The sequence below is a fragment of the Lygodium microphyllum genome, chromosome 12 (assembly GCF_053477565.2).
Source record: "Lygodium microphyllum isolate KBCC chromosome 12, Lygodium_microphyllum_v1.1.10, whole genome shotgun sequence".
NCBI classification, from domain to species: Eukaryota; Viridiplantae; Streptophyta; class Polypodiopsida; order Schizaeales; family Lygodiaceae; genus Lygodium; species Lygodium microphyllum.
The window spans coordinates 80,493,362-80,498,959 of NC_141146.1; positions in this window are offsets into that span (position 1 = coordinate 80,493,362).

Here is a 5,598-nt window from a genome sequence, read left to right on the forward strand (position 1 = left end):
TTTGAGCTTCAAGAGTGGCGTCGATGGTACGCCGAATCAAATCTTCAGCTTGAGGTTCTTCTTTGTCAGTAGACGCTCTTTGTAATTTTGCCAGTTGCGCTTGCAATGCTTGCCTAGCCCTTCGTTCTTCTTCCAATTGCATCATGATTAAGTCCAGCTTCTGCTCCATCGTAGGTTCAGGTAAGTCGCGTTCAGCCATAAGATCATCCATATGTGGTTCCGTCATCCTGTAAAACTCAAAAGACATTTCTCACTCAAAATCAGGTTAGTGGGATGAGCGTAGCTCAAGTTTGGGGATACAAGGCTTATGTGTTTTTGGGTATTTCTTTCTCAATCTTCAGAAAATCTGCGATTTTTCCTTCTTCGTATGCTGAAAATGCTTCAGCAAACCTGCGTATGGGTAGAATACCTTCCAACGAACAACTTTGCAATTTGGAGTTTCTGCGCAGGAACAATCCTTCTAGGAGTTTTGAGCACAAGTCAGTTCTGACTCCAGTTGACTAGTCTGACTTGCAGAGTTGCAGACTTATGTGACTTGCAGAGTTGCAGACTTGCAGAACTTAGCCGACTTAATGAACTTGCAGAACTTGATCACAGATTACTTGCAGAACTTGACTTCTGTGGTGTGTGGCCTGGAGTTGTTGACTTGTAGAGTTGATTTATCTTAAGTAGACTAAGCTTAATTGCTTAAGCTTAGTGGGGGGGGGGGGGGGGGGGTTTATCAGAAAATGGTGAATTTCGTGGGGGGGGGCCGTTTTTTTCACCGCGCGAGATTTTCGGGCATCCTTCGATACCTCATGGATCAATTTGTTGAAGCTATTAAGCTTCTTTAAAGCTTATAAGCTTTAGTATTAAACTTTTGAAGAGATTGGATATGGAGTTTTCTCACTGTTTACCCACGACTTGATGATGGAGATGAAGGAGTGGTCCTCCGCCTGTATAGCCTAGTCCTTCGCGATCTGATGACAGAAACAGGGGTTCTTGATTGCCAGAAGTCTGCCTGTATCGACGGTTCGCGACGAGATTGACCGTAGAGCCCGATCATTCTAGGAGCTCCGCCTTCGCACGAGATGGGTAGCGATTGGAAGCTCTTGATCTCAGCTCCGCTCTGATACCACTGGTGCACAGATCGGTTGCTGTATGCTCACGTAGTGAATCCCGGAAGTAGAATCCACTTTGTGTATGAGCCCCGGTCATAAAAGTTTACAGAATCCACCGTGGCATGGAATCCACCGTGAAATATGCCTCTTGGCATCATGAAGCAAGCACCTAGAGCATGGTCTGACAAGATTGAAGAGTATCTTGTGAATATTGGATTTTGTATTTTTGATGCTAATCACTCACTTTATGTGAGAAAGGGAGATGCAGATTTGGTCATCATAGTCATCTATGTGGATATCTTGATTATTGAGTGATTATTACAGGTGTGACAGTGACAATGGGATTGTTGAAGTTAATAAATTCTTGAAGAAGAAGTTTGAGATGAAAGATTTGGGTGAGCTGAGATACTTTCTTGGTATTGAGGTGATTAGATGTGATGATGGTATATGGCTATCCTAAAGGTAGTATGGCTTGGATATGTTATCCAAGTATGGTATGACAACATGTAAGCCTCTTTCAGTACCATTGGAGCAAAATGTGAAGTTGAATGCTGATGTTGGGGATGAGATAGAAGACCCTACTATGTTCAAGAGGATAATAGGGAGTTTGATTTACATGACTATCACAAGGCCAAACTTGAGCTATGCTATTGGCCTTGTCAGTCAGTTAATGCAGATTCCTAGAAAGCCTCATTTGGATGTAGTTAGACGTATATTGAGGTATGTGAAGTCCACTTTACATTATGGAAATTTTTATGATGTAGGTAAGGACGTACAGGTCTTTGGATACACAAATGCAGATTGGGCTGGTAGCATGTCAGACAGAAGATCTACAAGTGGATTCATGTTTTCCCTTGGTAGTGCAGCAGTTACATGGAGCAGCAAAAAGCAACATACAGTTGCTTTATCGAGTACAGAGGCTAAGTATAGAGGTGCTTCTATGGCAGCATGTGAGGTGGTATGGTTGTAAAAGTTATTAGGTGATTTGGATGTGCAAGGAGATGGTCCAGTTGTCATTCATTCTGACAACATGAGCAGCATACAATTAGCTAGGAATCTAGTGTTCCATGCTAGGACAAAACACATTGAGGTGCACTACCACTTTGTGAGAGAGAAGGTACTTGAAGGAGAGATTGACTTGGTATATGTCAGCACATAGGATCAGATAGCTGACATTTTCACAAAGGCATTGGGTGTAGAGAAGCTTCGAAAGTTCTGAAGCATACTTGGAGTTGCAGAGATAGAGTTGAGCTTGAGGGGGAGTGTTGAGATGGCAAGCTCAACACGTGCGAACATTGATGATGGACCTCTTGGCTAGATGAGTCTGCACGTCTACACTTAGCACATTGGTGGTCATTATGATACTCACATGGCCACTGACTTATCACTTATTATATTTAGTTTGTTACACCTACCTATATCTGGTAAAGATATAATGCCAATCGATTAGTGTAGTCGGTTATGCACTGTTTGACTTAGAAGGCCACTTTCCTTTATGTTGTATCTTATCTATACTTTGTGTACATTGTATAGTGTGTGGAAGAAGAAGAAAAAATCAGCAAGAAAAATATTTTGGCCTCCATCTCTCTTCTTGTGTTCTTGAGTGAGCTTCCTCTTGTGTATACAATGTGTGTTTGGCGCAGAAGCTCAAGCAAGTCTCCCCACCACGCGATTCTTGACAACATCAAACATCAAGCAACAAACAAGCATCAAGAATCATCATCTTTGAAACATAGTGTCTCTTGATACTCTCATAGTGTCTTTTGGCACTACCCTCATTTGTGTATTTTTACACATTAGGCTTCAACTTTTTTTGCTTTTCAATGCCAAACATGAAGATTTTGAAGTGAGTGCTTCTCATGAAGAGTAACATGTATCTTATGGCCCATTTACACTACATAAAAGATGTTACTCTACCTACTACAAGAAGACATGGAACTGCCTATATCCAAATGCCATCAATATATCCATTTGAAGACCTTGAAGACATGAAAGTGCAAAAGTTTAAATTCATTTTCCATTGCCTCAAAGATGATACCTTTGCTTGAGGTGGACATGGACATGAAGACTAATGTATATGCAAGCAAAGTCAATGAAGAAGAAGATCAGGAGGACCTAGAAGAAGAGGACCAAAAAAAGCAAAAAAATCATGAAGACTCATGGATTAATTGCCTGTACACGCTGTGCCAAGCAAAAAACCAGTCGACCAGGAAACCTTAGATAGACCTTCCATAGCCATTGCAACTTCAAGCTCTATTTTTCTTTCATTTTCTCTCCCCTGCCACTCAAACAAATCAAGGCCACACTGATTTGAGAGTCTCAACAAAGATTTGGGATATCTTGAAGATTTGTTTTGAAGTCTTGAAGACCTCAAGCAGTAGCATCAACACCATATCTTCAAGCTTCTTTCTTTACTCTAGTTTAAAATCTATTTGCCCAAGCTAATTACCACTAAGATCTGCTAATCAAATTTTTCCATTACATCAGCAAGGAGGGGACTCAAGTTGAAGGGGTCACATCAAACATCAAGCAACAAATAAGCATCAAGAATCATCATCTTCGAAACATAGTGTCTCTTGATACTCTTATAGTATCTTTTGGAACTACCCTCATTTGTGTCTTTTGACACATTAGGTTTCAACTTTTTTTTTCTTTTCAATGCCAAACATAAAGATTTTGAAGTGGGTGCTTCTCATGAAGAGTAACATGTATCTTATGGCCCATTTACACTACATAAAAGATGTTACTCTACCTACTACAGGAAGACATGGAGTTGCCTATATCCAAATGCCATCAATGTATCCATTTGAAGACCTTGAAGACATGAAAGTGAAAAAGTTTGAAGTCATTTCCGTTGCCTCAAAGATGACACATTTGCTTGAGGGGGACATGGACATGAAGACTAATGCATATGCAAGCAAAGTCAATGAAGAAGAAGATCAGGAGGACCTAGAAGAAGAGGACCAAAAGAAGCAAAAAAATCATGAAGACTCATGGATTAATTGCTTGTACATGCTGTGCCAAGCAAAAAAACCAGTCGACCAGGAAACCCTAGATAGACCTTCCATAGCCATTGCAACTTGAAGCTCTATTTTTCTTTCATTTTCTCTCCCTTGCCACTCAAAAAAATCAAGGCCACACTGATTTGAGAGTCTCAACAAAGATTTGGGATATTTTGAAGATTTGTTTTGAAGTCTTGAAGACCTCAAGCAGTAGCAACACCATATCTTCAAGCTTCTTTCTTTACTCTAGTTTAAAATCCATTTGGCCAAGCCAACTACTGCCACTAAGATCTGCTAATCAAACTTTTCCATTACATCAGCAAGGACGGGACTCAAGTTAAAGGGGTCACATCAAACATCAAGCAACAAATAAGCATCAATAATCATCATCTTCGAAACATAGTGTCTCTTGATACTCTTATAGTGTCTTTTGGAACTACCCTCATTTGTGTCTTTTGACACATTAGGTTTCAACTTTTTTTTTCTTTTCAATGCCAAACATGAAGATTTTGAAGTGGGTGCTTCTCATGAAGAGTAACATTATCTTATGGTCCATTTACACTACATAAAAGATGTTACTCTACCTACTACAGGAAGACATGGAGTTGCCTATATCCAAATGCCATCAATGTATCCATTTGAAGACCTTGAAGACATGAAAGTGAAAAAGTTTGAAGTCATTTCCATTGCCTCAAAGATGACACATTTACTTGAGGGGGACATGGACATGAAGACTAATGCATATGCAAGCAAAGTCAATTAAGAAGAAGATCAGGAGGACCTAGAAGAAGAGGACCAAAAGAAGCAGAAAAATCATGAAGACTCTGAAGCGGCAAGCAAAGTGAAGAACAAGTACATGATCAAAACAAGAAAGCTGGACCACACTGACAAGAAGACCTACAATGAATTGAAGATCTATGTCAAAACAAATGCTGAAAAGTGCAAGGGCCTGCCGATCCTTGACCCAATTTTTTACTAGACTATTTTAGCCTTGTATTGCCTAGCCCTATTGCTTCTGGCATAAGCTTATAAACTCTTCATGTAGCCTTGTACTACAGCCTCTATAAGGCCCCTATTATAGCCTCTGGATGTCCATCATGTTTGTGATACCCACACTTAGCCTTTTCTGCGAGCGACAGCCTCTAGTGTTTTGCCATGTTTATGGTGTGCCCACACTTTGAAGGTGTTGCGCTCACTAAAGCCTCTACACACTTTGTACTTTTTGGTTGTGATTGAGGAGGGGTGTTGAGATATTTTCAATCACACCTATTGTAGCCTCTTTGTATGAGGCAGTTCTAGGCCTAGGATATGCAGGCAAACTGAATCCCATATGCACAAAAAGGAAAAACTACTACCATCCAACAACTATAAATCATTATACTTGACTTCCACTTTTCATATGAAATGAATACAATGTCATGATGATTTGTACTTTAAACTAAGTGTCTTACCTTTGTCAGTCCTACATAAGATTGTGTTTATGAGTCCAAGCTGCC